The 22700-nt window shown below is 46.0% G+C and overlaps 1 long non-coding RNA gene across 1 annotated transcript; it reads right to left on the bottom strand.

Moving 5' to 3' along the window:
- Positions 1-10529: 10529 nt before the first annotated feature.
- LOC126506571 (uncharacterized) lies at positions 10530-15696 on the bottom strand. Its single transcript, XR_007593254.1, has 3 exons — positions 15619-15696; positions 13639-13883; positions 10530-11136 (listed from the first exon to the last, which is right to left on the bottom strand). It is a non-coding gene; the product is annotated as an uncharacterized lncRNA (long non-coding RNA).
- Positions 15697-22700: the final 7004 nt, after the last annotated feature.

The raw sequence follows: 22700 nt of genomic DNA, 5'->3' as shown, positions 1-22700 counted from the left end.
AGGGGGTTGCTACTTGAAAAGCAGGAAGCCATACCCCTAGATGAAGAGCTTCATTCAAGACCACATACGTGGCAAAAGACACGAGAAGCATGTCACGTGACCGACTAGTCTGCCTAGAGCTGCTCTTACCGAGATGGTCTGGGCCCATAACCCAGGCTCAGGTATAATTCATGGGACCTTATAGCAACAAGATGCAGTAAACACCAAGGCATCCCCCATGGTACCAAGGACACCCCAGGAGGGGCAGAAAACCCAACTGATATCATTTTAGAAAACCATCTTTGAGCCATTGCAGTCCCAGAGGTTCCGTGGAGTATCCACCAGGTGCCACTTCCCCAGTGAAGTCATGTCCTCTGACCAAGCTGCAGGACACCCCACAGACCAGCACCCACCCTGTGTTTCCTCCCTTGTTTCACTTACCTTAAAGTTTGACAAAAAGACTTTGGATTTTTGAGCTTCTCAGACAGGATAGGGTGATCATGAAATACAAAAACATGGACCAGTTGTGCATTCAAGTGGTCTTTCTTTCTTGAAGCCCCACAGGAGAAACTCCCCACTCCTAACCCCTCCCTCTTTCCCAGAAGGTGGTAGCATTTCACATATGTGTTCATGGGACCAATGCATAAGAAAAAGCCAAAATAATTATGAAGAAGACATGTGCCCAGGAACACAGGGCTGCAGGGCCACTAACAGAGGGTACCTACTCTTGGTCTTGAGGGACAGGGTGTTGGTTTTCTAATACCACCTAACAAAATACCAAAGGCTTGGTGTCTTAGCATCAAACACGTTTTCTCACAGTTCTGAAAACAGAAATTCAAGTGGCCAGCAGGTGCGTGTCTTCTGAAGTCCTTTGTCCCCTTGATGTGTCCTTGTGTGGTCTTTATACGCACATGCCCCTGATGTCTGAGTGCTCAGATTTTTTCTTTTGATAGGGACAACAATCAGAGTGGACTATGGCTAACTTAATATCATGTATCTACTTAAGTGGACCATGAGATGCTCTCATGTCCAACCTTTTTCTGAAGCTCCGCAGGAGGCTTCTTCTCGATGAGACAGGCATTCACATCAGCAGACTGAGTAAAGCTGATTACTCTTCCTTCTGTGAGTGGGTCTCATCCAATCAATTAAAAGCCAACAAAAGGTTTTTCTCTCCTTTAAGTAAGAAGGAATTCTTCCTGGCTGACAGCCTTTGGCCCAGGACCTTGGCTTTTGTCAACCTTGGGATGCTCACTGAAACACTGGCTCTCTCTGAGCGTCTACCTGGCAGCCTCCAGGCCCGAACTTACACTTTTATTTTTTTTTGGGGGGGGGGGGGTATCCAGACTTTTGCTTTTTGCTTGAATTGGAACTGTACCATTAGCTTCCCAGGGCCTCCAGCTTATCCTGCAGTCCATCAGCTTTGGAATTTTCTGGTCTCCCTAACTGGGTGAGTCAATTTTCTGTAGTGTGTGTGTGTGTGTGTGTGTGTGTGTGTATGCGTGTGTATGTGTGCCTATGTATCTCTCCTCTTTCCCTGGATAACCCTGAACAGTTGAGCATCTACTCAACCGCCATCTTAATCACCTCTTTGAAGTCTAGATTTCCAAATAAAGCCCCACTCTTGGGTAGTGGGGGTTTGGACTTCAACATATAAACTTGGGCCAGATCTACCTTGCTCCCTAATGGCGGTCAGATAATCTCTGTCCTCAGCCATTGCTCCTTGCAACAGAGAGGGTTTCTGACCGTTCACTTAGGGTGTAAACTCACATATTAAGTTGAATGGTCCATTAGAAGATCAGAAAGTGCTGGGGCTCGATTTCCCTATAGCATGTTATAGTTTATTCTGTTTTCAAAACATGGACCCCAGACTTAGTCTAACATGGGTATCTGTAACAGGAAGGCCGCTTGTTTGTCCCGGCTGCCCAGAACTAAAATAACCACGCAGAAACTGTATTATTTAAAACACTGCTTGGCCCATTAGCTCTAATTTCTTATTGGCTAAACTCTTACATTTTAATTTAACCCATCTATTAATCTGTTTATCACTACGAGGGTATGGCTTACCAGCAGAGTTCCAGCACTTCTATCTCTGGTGGCGGATCCATGGCGTCTCTGACTCCACCCTTCTTTCTCCCAGCATTCAGTTCCATCTTCCCCGCCTACCTAAATTCTGCCCTATCAATAGGCCAAGGCAGTTCCTTTATTCAGTAATGGTAATCACAGCACACAGAGGGGTCTCCCACATCAGGGATCAAAGGTGTCAAGGTGATGGCTAACTTGGGAGCTCTCCCCACCAAGCCTTAGTGTGCCCACTTCCAGTTGACACTAAAATGATTCCATCCCCCTCCCCCCTTGCTGTGAAGGTCACCCAGATTGGAAGGGGTCATCTGGCTTGGAGGTGGGGGTGGGGCAGCCCCACAGCCACGGCGCTCTTCAGCTGAACCGGCTGAAATGCAGCTGCTAATCTGGATGAATTAATGCAGTAATAATTGGGCCGTATTCAGCAAGCGCTAATTTCTTTCACTATATCAAATCAAGCCTCACGATTGTTTTGAAATAAACATGCCGTTCCCAGAATGTTGAATCCCCCGCACCAGCAGCTGGGTCCTGGATAGTTCTGGAAGGGTCTGGGTAGCCCAGAGATGGACCACACTCCCCAGAGTGGGCGCTTTGGATAGGACTGGATCCAGCCACATCTTAAAGAGGAAGAAGAGGCCGAGCCTTGTTTCTGGACAGCATCCATGGATGGTCCCACAGGGAGGACTCTTTCCAGGAGCCTTTGTGTCCACAGCAGGTGCAGCTCCTGTCATTCCTATCTCCAGAGGAGATACGACCGGTCCAGCCTTGCTCAGGGAAGCTCAGAGTGTCACTGCGGTGTCACTGGGGCTAGGGACCTGGAGAGCATACTCAAACACTCCCAGGTCAGCTGGCAAGTAGGCCTCAGAGGAAATGTCTAACAGACTCTTAATGCGAGCAAACAGGAAAACCAAAAAGAGCGGAGGACAAGCGAGCCAGGGACGCATCTTTGCTATGCCTGTGGGGGAGGCTGCAGATCGCAGATGCTGATAAGCAAGGATGGACCAGATGGGGGAGTGATGCTGAGGGGAGGATGCGCTGGCTCTGCCAGTAAGATGCGCAAGTGCTTGCTGGGGACTAGACATGTCCTGCTGTTCTCTGGGGATGCTATCCCCAGTGTCACAGAGGTCATTGTCACAATCACTCTGCCCTCTCCGCCCCCCCCCCACTCACATTGTGTGTATCAAGCCCTAGGATTGTTATGGGGAAATAGAGCAGACAGTCCCTGTCTTTCTCCTTTCTCTCCCTCTTCCTTCTCCTCTTTCCTCTCCTCCTCTTTTTCCTTCTCTCCTCCTCCTCCTTCTCTGCTGGGTGTTTCTGCCCCACTTCTCTCCCTCTGCCCATTCTGTCTTTCCCCACCCTCTCTAGGATTAAGGTCTACAAGACTTTGGTGAGAAACTTAGTATTCTGTCCAGGAGGAATCATTGCTTTCAAACCCTTCACGAGTCAATCTCCAAATAAGAAGCTTGCGATAGAACCCTACATCTTTCTTTTTCCCGTTTCTTCCATGTGCACACAGCAGAGTCTTCCACCCTGAGACGCGCCTCCCTAAGTTACCGCCTTGTACCCCACTGCCCAGAAGTGGTCTATCCACTCCCAGGCTTTTAATTTCAGTGTCTTATAAAGCTTCTTCAGAAGCCCCTCCCCTTCCTTCCTGTCTTATCCTGTCAATCAGGATGGAAGAAAGTAAAGCGTGAGCCCGGACATTTCCCTGTGGTGCCAGCTTGTAGCCCCAGAGCTTGGGTCAAGCTGCTAGGTCACCATGTTTCCTGGGTCTGGACTCAGACGCAGAGCCACAGAGAGGATGAGACTCGGAGCTACCTTCCTCTCCCAGGAGCAGTGATACTGCATATGGGGTTCAGGCTCTGCACTGCCCAGTGAGCCCAGCTGAGGGGGCCATCTCTTGCCACCCTGTGAAGAGCTGGTGTTGTCCCCATGGAAGGAAGATTTTGTTGCTATGCCTGTGCCAAGCTGTGCCCTGGAGGTACATCTACTTAGAAGGGACACCTGTTTTCAAGTTCATACCAAGGATCTATATATGTCAACTCTGATTAGAACAAAATTATAAACTGACTTTTAAATGTGTTTTTTTTTAAAAAAAAAAAAAAAACAGTTTTAGTATCTATTTTGGAATCATCATGAATTTGGTGTCATTTCTTCTCTATTGGATACCAAAGTGATAAGGCTTGTTTTTGTATGCTGCTACGTACTGGGGACTGTCCTGGGGGTGGTGTACCCTATCTGGGCCGTGGTTAGCCATTCTTCTTACTACACTGACTTGGGCCTTGCCACTGTGATGTTTTAGCTATAAGCTGAGGCTATGATACATGGTCCACTGCCACCAGCCTTCCTATGTTCTACCTTCCGCTGTGACCGTGCCCTCGGGTCATTGGTGCTCTTTGACTTCAGGCAGCAAACCTAAACCTGACCCAAGGTATCGAGGCTAGACCAACGTAGGTGAGAGTAGCTGAGTGTAGCCACAGTGGAGAAGTGAGTGTGTGTGTCCTGTGAGTGTGTGTGCTGAGTGTGTGTGCCGTGAGTGTGTGTGCCGTGAGTGTGTGTGCCGAGAGTGTGTGTGCCGTGAGTGTGTATGTCCTGTGAGTGTGTGTGCCGAGAGTGTGTGTCCTGTGAGTGTGTGTGCTGAGTGTGTGTGCCGAGAGTGTGTCCTGTGAGTGTGTGTGCCGTGAGTGTGTGTGCCGTGAGTGTGTGTGCCGTGAGTGTGTGTGCCGTGAGTGTGTGTGGTTGTTTGATAGGCAGCAGTAATACAGTTACAGCTAGCATCTGTCTCGCTTGAGGAAAGGGCCTCATGTAGCCAGGGAGGCCTCAAACGTGCTGTGTAATGGAGGATGACCTTGAACTCCTGATCCTCCTCCTCAGCTTTTCAAGTGGCAGGGTTGTCTCAGTCTACCACCATGCTTAGTTTTCCCAATTTTAAAACACAAAAATTGTCTTAACCACACCATCAGGCATGCATTTCTACTAAATATATATATTATATATAATATATATTATATATATGTAAAAATATGTTGTGTGTATGTATATAACCCTGCGAGGTTAAACAACTTGCATGAACTAATATCTGGTATATGAGCATTAACACCCATATCTACCTCATCCCAAAACCTGTCCCATTTCTGTCTGCCTCACATTGTTAAGGCCATACTGTTCCTGGAGATATTTTTAATTAATTAATCGCTTGTTTTTATTTTTTTAAGTATGTACAAGTGGGTGCATCTACTTGTTTGTGTAGGAGTGTGTGCCTATGTGTTGCATGCACACATTTGTGTGTGTGCGCGCCTGTGTGTGAGCATGTGCTACACGTGGAGGCCAGAAGGTGTCGCCCTCCATCACCGTCCACTTTTCTCCTTTGAGACAGGGTCTCTCCCAGCAATGGAACTCTTTGATTGGCCTAGGCTAGGGGCCAATGACGGTCAGGAAATCTGCCTGTCTCTGCTTCCCTAGGGCAGGGGTCAGAGATCTGCCTCTGCTGGCCTACTCAGCCAGCACTTTACGAACTGAGCGACCCTGAAGAGCCCTGCCTGGCAAAAAAACGATGCCCCCACAGCAGGTGAGTTCATTCTGCTTACCAATGCAGAGAAGGAAGCAACGGACTTCCCTTTTGCGAGACTGCCAAGTGCCTCTCCTTTCAAATTGTCTGTTCATACCACGTTCTATTCTGCACGATGAGGCCTTCCTTGTCTCCCATGCCCACTCCCTACTTGCCGCCATTAGAAGTTTTAAGGTTTTGAGTAGAATCTCTGTCTTTTGGGGCTGGGAATAACTGTGGAGAAGGCTGAGTTTGACTTGGCACCGTGCTCGCTGTCAATACAACAAGCCAGAACCAGATGTAGCTCACTGAGATGAAAAGCGGCTTCTCTTCTGACAGCTTCATGGGCAGGGGTGAGGCAGGGAGACAGTCTGACGTATTGTTCTGGGGCGGGAGGGGAGAAGCAGAAGTGCAGAACAATGTATTGTATGCTATTATCTGTATATCTAAGGAGCAAACCTATCTTTGGGTGTTATATCTATGTAGGACACCTCTAAAAGAATACTCTAGAAATGTGATTGTTTCTTCTGGCAGGGAAACCCAGGGGCTGATACAGCAGAAGCCAGAGAGTGTGGCTTTCGGCTGGCTGTGCCTTAAGGCTTTCTTTGTCACTTTCAAAATTACGGGTAAACTCTTTAAAGGAAGCGAGTCCGTCCCAGGCCATCGGTCGTTCCTGTGAGCTCCATGTTTGTGTCTCAGATCTTTGGACTTTAAAAGGGATCTGTGGAGAGGAGTTAGCTCAAGAGAAGGAGGCTCTTTCTGGAATATTCTCTCTCTCTGTAGTTGAGGCCATATAAACACCCTGAAAGTCTCCAAGCGAAGACAACAGAGACAAAAGGAAGTGACAGGAACTTCAGCCATGGTCGTCCACAATTGAAAGTGATACTTCATTCACAAGCTCTAGGCTGCAGAGTACATGATCCGCTCATTCAGCTCGGCTTGTATTTGAAGATGCAACAAATTCTCTGACTTCGCTCTGAGCGAGACAGTTTATTTGAGCATTCCCAGACCCCAAGTCTTAGCGCTCCACATGCACACCAAGGGTGTTTTTCTGCTAAATTCTAAACGTATCACTGGAGTTGATTGATTGTTTGAACAAACAGATATTTATGTCCATTCATAAAAAAATACAGCAAAGTAAATAAATCAACTTCCAAATCGTGTCCTTCTGCAAACACCAGCTGCACAGGAAAAGGAAGGCAGACTGTGAGCGGCCCCTGGAGCACAGGCTGGGCGGCCCCTGGAGCACAGGCTGGGCTGGTGGAGGCCGGCAGAGCTGAGCTGCTGGCAGCCAGATCTGCAGCCCACAGGAAAGAACCCTGGCGGGAAGCGAGGAGGCAGGCAGAACAATTGTGTGAACTTAGCTCCCGTTCTCACCCGCGAACATCTGGCCACCCCGTCATGTGTCATTTATTTGAGTCAAACCTGTTCTGGGATTGCCCACAGTGGCACTCCCCACGTAAGGGGGTGGGAAGGATTCCATCTGAGACGAGGGAGCACACACTCACCTCAGCAGCCGAACAGTGGAGGAGGAGAGAAGCCGACTTTCTGAAATCCTCCATCCATAACATCCACAATCCTGACCACTCTTACACGGAGAACATCAAACAAAAGCTGGAAGTGAAGAGGTCTCTGGGAAAGCCCTCTGATGAGGGAGGGCCAAAGGAAAAACCAAATGCGGAGGATGTCATCTTGGGATTGGCCCTGCAGAGGGAAGACCACCACTTTAAACGGAGTGCACTTACAAACACAGATGTCAGGGACACGGGTTTATTTTTATAGTTCCGCATCTTACATATCCCCCGTTGATTCCCTTTCTTATCTCCTGCATCAGAACAGCCAAACAGGATTCCAGTGATGCCTTCGGAGGACTTGCTTCCCTGCATTGTGTCTAGAGCCCCAAATGGGGCAGACACTCAGCTCCACGGTGGCCGTAGTGGCTTCGTCTTCACGACCTCAGCCCTCACACCTTCTTCTTTTTAACTGGAGGACTTTGGACAACAGCCCCGTGGGTTTATTCTCTGGCAGTTACAGATCAGTTAGGTGCTAATTACGTTTGCAGATCAGCTATTAAGTTTATGTGCTTGTCAAATTTTGACTCTGTGCTCCGTTGAAATGTGATTAGAGACACTTAGAGCTGGTCGGGCGTCAGTGTGAAGACTCTGGCGCATCTTGATGACCGCTGGATTCATGCTCAGCTCACCCTGGACTCCTTTCCCGCGTTCGTCCCGCATCAGGGACTGGCTGAGCGGGATCCGGTGCAGAAAGGAAATAAAAGCCCCCGAGCAGCCAGAAGGAACTCCAGTGGGGTTAAATGCCAAGTCTGGCATCTTCTCTGGGCAGAGGCAACGGATGGCAGGATTTTTAGCCTGAAGGAGACCGGCTTGGCATGCCGTTCATGTAAGAGACTTAAGAGTTTGGTTAGCAGTCAGCTTATGATCTTTAGAAAAGCTCGCACGGGACTTAGAATGCACTGACGTTGCTCTCTAAATGCTTTACAAGTGTTTATCACTTTCGCGCTTGTAGGAATGTTTAGAGAAGTGCAGTCATTATACCCAATTATCAGGAGGGAAATTGAGGCATAAAAAATGAAATTAACTTGCATATAGCAAGCAGAAGATTTTTTTAAAAAAAAATTTGTTCACCGAATATGTGATTTACTCTGCTAGAGATGTGCGTTCCACTCCTTGTTTGTTTGGCCAGCGCTTCCTCTTCCTTCAGCTCTTAACTCAAAGGCCACCTCATTTACCCTCGATGAACTAATGACCTGCCCTTGATTCTGACTTCCTCTACCTTCCTTGGACCAACGTACGCACTTTTATGCTAGCTGCTAACATGACGGTTTTAACAATTTAACTGTCTGTAATTCAAGGGCCAAATCTTCTATTCCTTTGGCTTCCCAGCCCCCAGTACACTGTCTGGAACCCTTGGAAAGCCAACGTCGTGATTCCTGCTCAGCTGTTTCATTAGACGCCGTTCTTATTTGTCCTTCAGGGTCCAGCTTAGGAATCAGCTCCTATAGATGCCGTGCTCCCCTCACAAACCAAGGCTCTGACGCCAATCACCTGGGGCCTATGTAAAGACTGCCTTAAGAAACCCAAATGTCTGAAGTGCCTGCTGGTATCCCAGCTGGGGATCTCAGTGTGTCTCAATCTACTGCTCTATAGAACCAAAATATCACTGACATCCCATAAGCTTTCAGTATTTTTTAAATGATTTATTTTTATTTTCTGTGCACTGGTGTTTTGCTTGCATGTATGTCTGTGTGAGGGCATAGGGTACTCCAGAAATGGAATAACAGGAAGCTGGGAACTGCCATGTGGGTGCTGGGAATTGAATCATCTCTCCAGCCCCTCTGCAGTTATTTAAAATAAAGGATTACGTGTGGGTGTGGGTATGTATGTTTCCCTACGACACACACACATCACAACAATTTTTCAAAGGTGTCATGAATTTGAAAGAGAGCAAGGGGTAGGGTACATGGAGGATTTAGAGGGGGAAAGAAAAGAGGGAAATGAGGTAATTATATTATGATCTAAAAACTAAAGGATTTTAAAAGAAGATTTATTTGTTTTTATTTTACCCATAAGGACGTGGGTCACAGGGATTGAGCTCAGCTCGTCAGGCTCTGATGGACACCTTTACCTGCTGAGCCATCCCGTCAGCCCATGGAGCACCTCTTTTAGAACACGCAAGAAAATGGGACTGAGGAGACGACTTCTAGGTGCTGCTCTTTCAGAGGACACGGGTTCAATTACTGTCACACATATGATGGCTCACAACCATCTGCAGCTCCAGTTCCAGAGAATTTGACACCCTCTTCTGGCTTCCATGGGCCCCGGGCACTCACGTGGTGCACATACACACATGCAAGCAAACTATTCACATGTACAAAATAAAAATAAGTAAGTCTTTAAAAAATCATTTTGTTTGTGTGATAGATTTATACTTTTCATATCATTTTTTTAAAAAAATAAAAAAAAATAGATGACGACATAAAGGAGAGAATCAACTCCCTTTGGTTTTCTTTTACATATGTACAGTGGCATTTGTGAACCTACCCACTGCTTTTAAAAAAATAAATGTTTAAATGCTTAAAAAATAAAAATAAATAAAAATGTTGTTCATGTGAGGTGCTCTTATCAAAAGTCAACAATACATTTGTCCATCGTAAATTTAGTGACTATTCTTGATCAATTTATCTACCTATTTACTAAAAGGTTTATATACGTCATTAATGCTCTTCAAAAATAGGCATAAAATAAGGGATAATTCCATTTTTTTTCCTCATTAAGGGAACTAATAACTGAACAAAATGCAATAGGTATACAACTGGCCAAGGTGCAAAGAGATCATCAGAGACCTCAGCCACAGCTGGAACCTCTGTATCGCACACAGCCCAGGCCCAGGAACCATCACAGAAGAGTCGGCTCGAGGTAGGGGAGGACCAGAGTGAGGCACTGATGTCTGGACACGACAGGACCCAGGAAGTCACAGCAGCTGTGGTTGCCCACGAAGGACCTGCCCAAGATCAATCTGGTGAACATTCCAACCTGGAGTGGGCAGGCATTTGTTAGCTCACACCCTTGACTGTTGGTGGCTTCTGAGGGAGAAACAGTCAGATTTCTTTAAGGTCGTGGACCCTAGTAGGTCACCCAAGCTCCAGTGATGGCCTTGCACTCATGAATATATGGGCAGAACAAACTGGATTTGGGGGATTATCTGGGGGTCAGTAGGGGTGAATCTGAGAGGGTTTGGGAGGAGTGGGAGTAAATATGATTAATGCATGTTGCAAGAAATTCTTCAAGAATGAATACAAATATGGTTTTTAAAAATAACTTGAATTTTTTTTGGAACACACTGATACAGTTTTCAATGGTCATACATGACCACGTGAGGGTCTCCACCCATGGGTCAGTGGCACTCTTTGCTACCTTGGCCATTCAACTTGAGAAAAGCAAGAGGGTTCTCATAGCTTCCAAGAACTGTTTTGAGAATAAAGCCTAACAATGCTTGAAAGTCAGACTCTGTGAGACGGAGGAGGATCCCTGACATGCTAAAAGCACGAACGTGCAGGCACACGCGACAGCTTTGGCTTGATTTGCCCCAGCTGACAGCGTGTGGCGCAGACACAAGCTGCCCCTACTGAGGCCTGTTCAGATGGCAGCCTGGAATGCAGTAAGTAAACGATATCATTTGTAGCGTCTGACTTTGGGGGTGGATGTTACACAGCGGTCAGCGGCCGGAGTGCTGCATTGATTTCATCCTTGCTCATTCATTATCTACTTTAAGTTCTTATCATTTTTGCTCGTAAAAACGAATCTTGAAAGGAACTGGTGGGGGGGGGGGAAACTCAGTGGTGAAAGGGATTGCTGAACAAGTGTGAGGAACTGGGTTCAGATCCTCGGCACCCATGTAAAAACTGGGCGTTGTTGCTCACACCTGTAACCCCAGTGCGAGGGGGCAGAGGCAGGAGACTCTTTGGGATCTTCTGTAAACAATCATTTCCAGCTTCTGTGAAAGACCCTAGCCTGAAAAAAATAAAGTGGAAAAGTAATTGTGAAAATATCTCAACAAAAACTCTGGCCTCCATATGTACCCACACAAGTGAATGATGCTTTAAACTCCCCCAATACACACACACACACATGCACACATATACACACACATACACACATTCACACACACATACATATATACACACACATTCACACACACACACACATATATATACATACACATATACACACATACATTCAAACACACACACACACACAATAAAGCCTGGAATTCTGAGCCTGAAGTCTCACAATCATCCCTGGTGTGAAATGAGCACAGGATAGCATACAAAGACTTTCTCTCCAGACAGAGGAGAACACCTTCCAATGCGGAAGACACCTGGGGTCTCTGACTTCCATAGTCCAGGAGGTGTGGACAACAGGAGGAGTGAGGTCAGTTTCTGGAGAGCAGAGAGGGTGGGAGGGAGGGGACAAACTTGTAAGGCTCCCTGTGCATCTGCCACAAGGATGCCATCGTGCCTCTCAGGTGAGGAGGGACCATGAGAGAAACACTGTCCTCAACACAGAGAATCAGCAGGGGGTGACACAGATGGTTCCTGTCACCCTGAGGTTTAGCCAACGAAGTAAACCATGTAGTGTATCAGATGCTGATGGCTTCTCTGGAGAAAACGGGTGAAGGGGGGCAGGGCTGGGACAGTGTGGTTTGCCAGTTTAGGGAAGGCCTTCCTGGAAAGATAACAGTGATTAACGACTCAAGAGTGCTGTGTGTGTGTGTGTGTGTGTGTGTGTGTGTGTGTGTGTGTGTGTCTGAGCGGGCAGGAGTGAGACTAAGAGAGCAAGGGAGAGAGACTGAGACCGGTGTGTATATTGGACATAGACGTCAAGAGCAAGTTCCACAGCTCGTAAACAAGAACAGTTTACATGTTCAGAGAGCAGCAAGGACAGGCGAGTGGCAAACAGGGAGTGATGGCATTGCGATGGTGGAGCCTCTACACCTGTGCAACAGTCTGTGCCGAAGGTTAATGACGTGGCATCAATTTGTTCACAACTCTTTAATATGGGCAGATCTTGGTGGGGACAGTTTACCTGCATTCCCTGGGACATTAACTAGGGCATTCTTGGCAAGCAGGTGCTGGCCGTAAGTTGAAAGCTCAGTGTGGGCTATTAGCTAGGGACCTCCATCTTATCTATACAGATGATCCCCAGGCTAAGGCTGCCTTACCCATGGTGTCTATGTCCCAAGAGCGAGTGTTCCACATGACCAGTCATGGGAGCTGCCAGAACCCATGGGTGACTCAACAAGGCAACTTGAGAGGCAGGAAAGGAAGGTCCCTGGCCTCTCACTAGAAGGCATGCCAATGAAGTTAAAGACCATATTTCAAACCTGTCATAGATGGCACCTGCAATCCCAGCACCCAGGAGGCAGAGGCAGGCTAGTTTCTGTGAGTTCAAGGCCAGCCTAGTCTACATTGTGAGTTAAAGGCCAGCCAAAGCTACATGGTGAGACCCTGTCTCAAAAAACAAAACAAAGGCCAAAATCCTTTGTTTGTCTGAACCTCATTGAACATGGCCATAAATAAGTGTGGCAAGTATTCCCAACCAATGTTCTGCTATTCCAAAATACCTTTTGGGAAATCTCTGCTGGGGCTGGAGAGATGGCTCAGCAGTTAACACTTGTTGCTCTAGCAGAGGACCCAGGTTCTATTACCAGCACCCACATGGCAGCTCACAACCCTCTGAAGCTCCAGTTTCAGGGGACCCAACCCCTTCCTCTGGCCTCTGAGGTACCAGGCATGTTTGTAGGGCACAGATATACATGCAGGCAAGCACTTATACACACAAAAAATAAATCTTTTTTTTTTAAGTTGACGTATAGATGGGGAAAGAGAAAGAGATGAAGCTAAAGATGACACAGGTGGTCAGGGCCGTGAGTGGCATTCCCAAGATGCTAGCAAGATACGGATAAGAAGTGATCAGATCTTTGTATTTTTAAGAAAGAGCCAGCAGGATTTTTTTTTTTTTGATGCATTTGGATGGCACCACGGCTTCTGCACGGAGCTATCAGATGAACGGGATGGTCATTATCTGGTGGGAAAAAAGACTGAGAAGAAATGGATTTGGTGGTTAAAGCAGGAATTTGTTTTCTGACATTTTAAATGAGTACAGATGTTGGCTATGTAGGTGAGTGTGTAGGTGACTATTAGGTATGAGTCTGGACCCCGGGAGCAAAGCGAGGGATACAGATCTATATATCTGGGATGCATAAGCATAGACATAGTGTTTAAAAATGACATTTTGTAGAGGCACCAGGAAAATGAGCATGGATTGGAAATAAGAAACAGCCTAAGGACTGAGCCTTGAGACTCCCCAGCATCACGGGGTCTTGGGAAGGGGTTAGGATGAAGCAGCAAAGGAAGCTGGGAAAAAGCAGCAGGTGGAGAGAAGAATAGGGAAGAAGTGGCCTGTGATCCCACCGAGAGGAGCATGGCAAACCCGCCAAACTGTAGCAGTCACCTTTATTGATGGCGCCAAGGGGGAGTAGGGTGAGAATTGTGGGTTGACAGCTGGACTCTGCACAGTACAGGGCTCTGTGTGTAGCTGGAAGGTGTAGCTTTAGCTGGGAGTGTGTGTTCATTCACAGCAGATGAGAGGCGGAAGACAGGGACATACGTGGGTGCTGGAAGGACATACGTGTGGCGTTTGAATCTCTTTTCTGGTTGCTTCTGTTTTCTCTGTGAGGAAACAGGATTAGGGTCATCCTATAAGAAAGGAGATGGAAGTTAAAGAAGAGTCAACCGTGGAAGTTGACACTTGATGTCACCCATACTGAACTTGATATGAGGCTCAAGATGGCTAGTTTCTCCAGCTAAACTCAGCTGCATGGGCACAGCCGTAGCTGAGGCAGAGAATTACAATCAACCAAGATTGGAGCTTTTTCCAGGTTCATAAAATGAAAAAATAAAAGAGGCAAGGGATGGAGTGTCTGGGCAGAAAACATTTAATCATTGATCGTGAAAACTGAGTTGAGCTAGGAGGGAAGAGAGGACATGGCAGGGGTGAAGGCAGAGGGGACATGGCAGGGGTGAAGGCAGAGGGGACATGGCAGGGGTGAAGACTCAGGTATTTTTTCATGTCTGTGGACCTGAAGGCTTTGAGGAATAGCAGATGCTAAGAAAGAGAGTGGAGCAGTGAAACTGGGATCATTGAGGCTCCAGGGATGGGGAATGATGAACTCAAAGGTAGGTACGTGGGACGTGCAGATGGAGTGAGTGCAGAGCCGTGTCGTGAGAAGAGAAGACACTGATATACTAGGTGACAGACAGCATACTGCACAGAGATCAACCAGCGGGATCTAGGTGCAGGAATCAGCACTCGAAATTAATGCAACCAATTTTAATAGAAAGTTGTACGTCAAAAATAAATGCGAGAAAGAAAATGAAACTGTTATTTTACCTCTACAAATAAGCCTCTCTCAGTAGTTAAGCATGTATCATTCTATGAATGTCTTATACAAAAAATGAGATCACACTGGATACATGGTTTTAGAACACCGGTGATTGAATGATGTGGCATGAGTAGTTCCCCCATTAATAAATACTCTTATATATTAATTTAATGACTATCTGGGATTTTGCTTCAAATATATGCTAATTAGTCATCTAGTCCTCTAGTCAAAGTTTTAAATTGGTTTTGGTTTTTGCTGTTAGGAAACAATAGTGGATGAACGGAACTTTTGCTGTCTTTGAGAAGAGCCATAATTGCTTATTCTTTGTGAAAAAGACTCTAGGTTTACTGGGCAATTCACCCCTCTGATGAGCAAAGCGTATTCACTGTTTTGAGGCTTTTGGTCCATACTGCCAAGCTGTCCTCTGGAAATATCTCACCAGTTTTTAGCCCTCTCAGTGGGATATGATAATGCCAGGTTGCCATATAATCTTTTTTGCTGTGACCCCAAAAAACGTATTTTCCTGGAAGATTGCTCAAATCCTGTCTGACTCTTGCCTGATGTTTCCACAGTGTGAATATTTGGTAGTATTTATTTGCTGTTGATCCACGGGGCTAGAACGATCACCCTCCCATAAGAAGACTTGGGATCTCATTTTTAAAAGACAGAGAGCCTGGCCCTAAAATAGCGTAAGACAGCAGAGCAGTTTCCAGTGGGAGACCAGGGTCCCAGCTATCTTGCCTGGAAGAGTTTTCCCATCTTCTTTCCAGCTCACCGTTTCCCTGAGTTTTTCTCTTCCTACTTCACAGACCACCCTTGCCCCCTCCTCCTCAACACCGATGGACAGGAAAGTCATCCCCGAATCAAATATATTTAGATAGAATCCTCCTGCCTCATGACTCCTTCTTGCAAAATCAACTCTTCCTAGAAATTTGAGTTCTGCCTGTGCCTTCTTTCAGGATGGTCTCTTCCTTTTCACCTTGGATGACACTCAGAGAGCTGCTCTGCGGTTCCTGGTGACATTCTCATCACAACAGAAGCCCACGTACTTTCTTCCTTTCTCAGGCGGCCTTCTCTTTCCTCCCTATCTGCGTCTTTTGCCCACTCATTAGCGTTTCCTTCTTGGTCTCCCTAGTAGTTAAAAAACCGGGGCTGTCGTCATCTTCCTGCTGTGGCCGGCCGCAGCATGATTCACTGGCCAGTTAAGGCTGTTTGACTCCCCAAGCACAGAATAAACAAGAGTCACTGATAACCCGGGGGAGGGGTTCCTCCTGTGACAGCCTGGGTTACATAAGATGCATTGTTCAACCCTCCAAACAATGGCCTGGGACTGGAAAACAAAAGATACCAGAAGAACGAAGCAGCACCTGAATAAACGAGGCTGTGTTTGGGAACGCGCTGGTTTACGTAGAATATTTTCAGGGCCTCCAGAAGTTGAGTCATGTTTTTCCCTTTTGTTCAGGGCTCATTTGACAGTCTCATTAGGGCACCAAGGAGTTTAAATAGAAGGAAAATGTTTTGACTCATTAGCACAACTTTTGTCCTTCAAACGGTATTGGCAAACAGAAATCCAAGTCCTAATAATGGAATACCGAGCGAGCGTGTTGCTGAGTGCCAGATTAGGAGACAGTTTGTAGGAAAATAACCTGTATTTTTATATGCTGTTTATCCAAGACTTCCATATGTGAACACACATGCACAGGTATGGGCTCAATTAACACCTCATTTTTTTAAAAAAAAAAAAAAAAACAGAAACATATGTATACCTAAAATGTGAATGAGTCTGTAAATGTGTAGTCTTATCCTAGAAAGAAGAGCTTGCACGCAGTGTAGGTTTTTGGAGCGACTCTCCGCCCCTTGCTCAAAGTACAAGCTAGTGACCGTCATTAGAGCTGAGTGAAGGAGCATGTGCCAAAGGGTGACAGAGGAGGAGAAATCCCCCACGTCAGCTGCAGGGTGCAATGCCACAGAGATGTATGTCCCTCGCGTCTGTCAGACTGCCTCTCTGCTCTGGAAAGTGAAAGATGATAAATGTCAGTACACCCGTGTTGTTAGATAGAAGCGAACCGGGGCTGTCCGGATCACACGCAAGAGTGGCAGAGCTCAAGATGGGGCTGCCAGATGGTGCTTAGGAGCCAGGCGCATGGGACGCCTGCTCAGGGAGGTTTCAGTAGCAGGGAGAGGCGGCCTGGAACCTCTGGGTGCCGCTGTGTCCACTCTAAGGACTCATTTCGGTACATGCTCCAGTGCCCCCTTTAAGTGCCCATCAAACACGCAGCCTTCCATGCTCCCTTCCTAATGGACTTATAGAGATGTGTCTGGAGGGATGCTGGGGAAAGGGTACCACCAAAATATGTAAAAGGAACGAGGTTGCTATGGGAGACCATCCCACTGTCAAAGGAAAGGATTTTTTCATATAGACGGGTTATTTATTATTTATTTATTTATTCATTAGTGAGCGATGCCATTTCATTCAAAAGACAGAGTCAGACTTGACTGGAAAGGGCGAGGTTGCCTGCCCTCACTGCCCGATCCACTAAAACCTTGTCTTTGGGGAAGTGCTCGGCAGTACTACAACACAGCAAACACTTCTTTTTCTTTCTCCTGGGTAAGGCGGAAAGAACACCTGCACCGTATTAGAACCCATATTTGAGATTTTAGCCTCACGGTTTGCAAAGTGCTCTTCTATGGACTCACACCCTCCCATCCTAGTAGCTGATGTAGAAACAGACCACGGCCCTGATTCAGGTCACACAGTCACCATGCAGCCACACTGGTGGCCCCTGAGGTCCAGCCTGGCTTGATGCTCCATCAGCTACTTCTTACCAAAGGTCAACGGTGTGGCACGTGCCGTGTGCTTATAATTTACCCTGTCACCTTCTGTAGATCCTTGCTGTTGTCCCTGTCAAACGAGAAAACTGAGACTCACAGGGACCAGCACCCTAGCTCTGGTCACACAGCCATGTGTGCAACTAAGCAAAGCTTTGTACGCATCTACATGGACACCAAAAACTGCCCCTTCCCACCCTAACAATTATAGTAACCCACAATTCATGAGCTTTACTATTTCCCAGGCACCAATCTAGGTGTGTTTTCTGTATGAACTCATTTAATTTTTATAAGATAATGTCTTATAATTTTCTAAGGTATTGTCAGTATTTCTGTTTTCCAGGTAGAGACATAGAGGTGTGAAGATACCAACTTGCCAAAGAGAAAACAGTGGGTGAAGGGCGAAGCTAAGGTTTAAGCTTGAGCTTCAGTAATTTAATTCTAGGAATTGTTAAAAACAAACAAAACACCAAACAAACAAACAAATGTCTATTTTTTTTTTCTGGAAACAGGGTCTTACTATGTAGCCTAGCTTGGCTTCAAACTCATGATCCTCCTGCTTCAGCCCCCAAGCGCTGATGAAGCAGATGAGTATCTCATGCTTGACCAGACGCACGTGTTTAAGTTGCTGCGTGGCTGTATCAATGCCAGCTGTTCTGCTTGCTTGCTTGACGCAGCAGCTGTGACTGAAGAAGGCTTTTAGGCAGAGCCATTTCTTCAGGATTTTAGAAACTCTCTTCAGAATCAGTACCAACTCCTCATTAGTACCCACACTCCCTGACATCTCTAGGGTCTCTTTTGGATCAGGAATTACTGGCTTTGCGAGTGATAATGCAATGTCTGATTAGCCACCTCAGCATCTACTTGGGGGCTTCTGGGAAGGACCAGACCTCGGTGCCAGTGCTGATGAGTCAGATTCTGCAATGCCAGCAAGATTCCGACGTGACCCTCGGGCACATTAACCTGCGGTAGTGTGGGACCCAGAGCCTTGAAGGGCTCAGATCTGAATCTCAGCTATGCACAGGAGTCCCACGGTGGGAGGCTTTTCAAAGTATAGATGCGTAGATCTCACTCTCAGAGAGTCAGCTTTGCTTGCCCATTGGGTCCCGGGAGTTCACACACGTTCCCAGGATGACTTTAGATTGCAGCTGATGTTGAGAACCATTGCTCTCAGAGTGCCCCAAGGGCCTCAGCAAGTCCTCAGAGTTTACACCCAGACATCTGAATCTGCCTCTGGGGGATCAGAATATCCTCCAAACGCTGCTCACTCACGGGTGCAGTGTTACCGGAAGTGCCACGATTGTAGTAGAAGCGGTGATGGTGATGCTCATATTGACTTGTCCTGACTGCTCCCTCTGATCACACCATAGTGACTTAACTTTCTTTCCTTTTCTTTTTTAATTACACTCTGTGCAAAGAAAGGAGGCGTTAGTGTGCGGCTACATAACCAGCTTTCTGACTGGGAGCTTCGTCATCCAGCTACAAGGCTGAATGAAGTGTTATTCCAACTGTCCAGAGATAGAATAGGCTATTCACCTGGAAGAGACTGTCCACAAGAATAAAGATGCTAAAGAAAATTCTGGGCACCAACCACGGAGGATTTGCTAGTGAGGAAGATTGAAGTATATACCCTTCACATTGTTGACTATGTTCAGTCTATCTACAAGCCTTTTTATTGCCTGTGATCTTAATCCTCACGTGTTTAAGTTGCTGCGTTTAAGGCCATAGGTAACCAACTTGTTGTCTAGGGTAGGGGATTTATTTATGGTCTTATTTTTTCCCTTTTCTATTTTTGAGACAAGATCTACTATATTGAAGAATAGTCTCAGACTTTCTAGGTACACAAGGATGATCTTGAACTTTATGATTTCCCGGCATTTACACTGCGCACCTCATTTTATGTGGTTCTGGGGATCAAACCCTGTTGTGAAATAATATTTTAACTAGGCAAAGATATGTCACATTTGTTTATGCTGCAGAATATTGCTTTAACTGTGTAAAGGTCTGTTACTTTTGTCTGTGCTACATTTGTTTAATTATGAAAAGGTGTGTTGCATTTCTTCCACCTTGCCTGCCTAAGGCATCTGATTGGCCAGATAAAGAGCTGAATGATCAATCATTAGGCAGGAGAAAGGAGAGGTAGGCCTAGTAGGCACAAAGAATAAATAAGAAGACATCTAAGCTCAAAGAAGAGAGGAAGAAGGAGAGAAGAGAGAGGAGAGAACCTAGGGACAGCCAGGGCAAGAAGTCAGGCAGCTGACAGACAGACAGACGGACATAGAGAAGCAGTGGAAGTAAGATATACAGAAGCAAGAAAAGTAAGAAGCCCTGAGGCAAAAGGCAAGCCAAGAGAAACTGATTAATTTAAGGTAAAAGAACCAGCTGGAAATGAACCTAAGCTAGGGCAAGCATTCAAAACTAATAACAAGTCTTTATTTCATGATTTGGGAGTTGGTTGGTTGGTGACCTAAAGGAAAAAAGCCTGGTACAAAACCCAGGGCTTTGTACATGCTAGAGAAACATTCTATCAGCTTGGCTATACCCTCAACAATGTGCTATCTTGTTTCATTGTAGAAAATAACTTGCATTGCAGCAGGCAGAATTGTTGGTGCTTGGAAAAGATCTGACACATAGTAGGTGCCTACCCTCTGACACATAGTAGGTACTTTTTAAAGCATTTACTAAATGAAAACGAGGAGGGCAACTGTTAGTAGAAACACATGGTTGTCACTGAGTTAGTTGTTGGGTGTTATCCATGAATAAGACACTTTATAGACATTATCTCATTTAATCCCCGTGATAGCCTTAAGGAGTGTGACATTATTGTTTGCTTCTTAGCTTTCGATTGCTTACTAGAATTAATATTGAAGCCTATGGTGACAATGCTCTAATGCATGAAAGAGTTTGAATTCATTTATCAAACACATTTTATTTTCTAGTGTTAGACACTACCATAGGTGTTTGGCTTCTAGACATAAAGCAAAGGAAAGAAACCAACCTATAGTCCATAACCCCAGACAACCTAGACAACAAAGAGGATCCTAGGATCCTAAGAGAGACATACATGGATCTACATAGGAAGGGGAAAAAGACAAGATCTCTCTCCTTAGTAAATTGGGAGGGGGAGAAAGGGAGGGGAGCAGAGAAAAATGTATAGCTCAAAAAAATTATATTTAAAAAAAATAATAAAAAAGGACAAAGCCTAAGAAAAACCCAGACGATTGCTACAGATATCACCGTTAGCATATTCTCCTGATGAGACCTCAGGTAGAACAGGGACATGTTGCCAGGCCCTGGAAAAAAGAGTACCTCCGAAAAAAGTGGCAGAGAATTTGGCTCACTTGTTTGACTGTTGGGTGAAAACAGTGTTATAGGCATTGGATTTTAATCATTCTCAGGCCTGAAAAATGAGTGGAATTTGCCCTGTTGGTGATGAACATGCCTTAGACTACTTTCCCTCTATTTCTTCCCTTCTCTTCCTTTAAAGATGGATTGTTGTGTTTAGTTGCTCAGGTTTCACAATTTAAAGATAGAAGTAAATTTTTGTCCAAGATGGACTTACCTGGGGTCTCAGCCAGGCCTGATTTAAAATAGATGAGACTTTCTGAGCAGATTATACTTCAGATTTAGAATTAATCCTAGAATGAGTTAAGAATCTTGATGGTGTTGGACTGGTGAATACATTTTTATGTAGCTAGAGCATGAAATTTTAGAAGCCAGATGTCAGACATTGTTGCCCTCCAGGTTCATGTTGATCCTGAACCTCAGAAGGAGATCTATTTGGAAGTGGGGCTCTTGCAGATGTAATCCATGTGAATTATGATAGGCTCTAACACAATGAATGCTGTTCTAGGAAGAAAAGACAACCCTGGGCCTGGAGAGATGGCTCAGCAGATAAGAGGGCTTGCTGCCGCCCTTCCTTAGAACCCAAAGTAGCTTCCTAGCATCCAGGTCAGGCAGCTCACAGTCACCAGCCACTCCAGCACTCATGGACTGGATGGCCTCTTCCGGCCTTCTGGGCAGCTGCACATGCATGGTCATCACTCGCACAGACACCCACATATACAACAATCAAAATAAATCGTAAGAAAGGAAGCAAACACACACGAAGAAGTCCATGTGGTGACACAGGTAGGAACAGGACTGATGAGTCTGTGACCCCGGGAGTGCTAAGGACCACCGTCAGCCTCTAAAATGCGGGGCTATTTTGGATGAGATAAGGAAGGTCCCTCCCAGTGCCTTTAATGTTGAATATGCCCCCGCTTTTGCCTTGGTTTTGGACTTACGGGCTTTAGAATTCTGAAAGGGTAAACTTCTGTTTTCATATACTAAATTTGTGTTCTTTTATTTTAGTCAACCATAGGAAGTGAATTCAGACTGTTTAGACTGAACAGCTAAAATCTGAACAGAGTCTAACAAGGTGGGGAAGTTGGCCAAGTGTGTATCTGGCGATAGGATTTAAACTGAGAGCACAGAGTCAGGACTCTACCATAGGATTCTCTCTCTCTCTCTCTCTCTCTCTCTCTCTCTCTCTCTCTCTCTCTCTCTCTCTCTCACACACACACACACACACACACACACGCTCACTCACACATTCACTCACTCACACTCACACACCTCTTCAAAATAATAAATGGGATTTCTGGGCAGTGGTAGCACATGCCTTTAATCCCAGAATTCAGGAGGCAGAGGCAGGCAGATCTCTGTGAGTTTGAGACCAGCCTGGTCTGCAGAGCTAGTTCCAGGAGAACTAGGGCTGTAACACAGAGAAACCCTGTCTTGGAAAAACAAAACAAAACAAAAACAAAAAAGGAAAAAAAAACCTTGGATTTACAGATCACTGAATATGCTGAGTAAATTTTGGCGATCTCCAAGAGAGGTATGGGGATGGGGCGTGCTGTCTGCCTTTCCCTACCTAGTTCCTTTTTTTCTCTATCCTTTTCCTGCAAAGGTCCAGCCCAGTCCTTTTAGCAGGAGTGCTCCAGGGTCCCTAAACTTCAAAGAGACCTGTAAAGCCCAGATCTCTGCCTCCAGAGTTGTGTCTTCCTCTGACACAACCCAGGGGTGTGAGCTCTGAGTCTGTGAGCAATGTTCTCAGCAGGGTGCCAGGCCACCCTGGCCATCAACACCATCTAGGAATAAGAGCTGAGAGAAGAGGAGGCAGCAGCAAGCACCTGATTTTTCTCCTTATTTCTCTCTTTCCCTCCCTCCTTCCCTCCCTTCTGCCTTCTTTTTTTTTCTTAAAAAGTCAATAGCAAATATTAATTGTACACAATAATGGGTTTCCTTATGGTATTTTCAT

Source organism: Alexandromys fortis, unplaced genomic scaffold (assembly GCF_014885135.2).
Source record: "Alexandromys fortis isolate MF-2015 unplaced genomic scaffold, M_Fortis_MF-2015_v1.1 scaffold_0, whole genome shotgun sequence".
In the NCBI taxonomy this organism is placed as follows: Eukaryota; Metazoa; Chordata; class Mammalia; order Rodentia; family Cricetidae; genus Alexandromys; species Alexandromys fortis.
The sequence above is the reverse complement of the archived record's forward strand: the minus strand, read 5'-3'. Positions and strand labels throughout refer to the sequence as shown.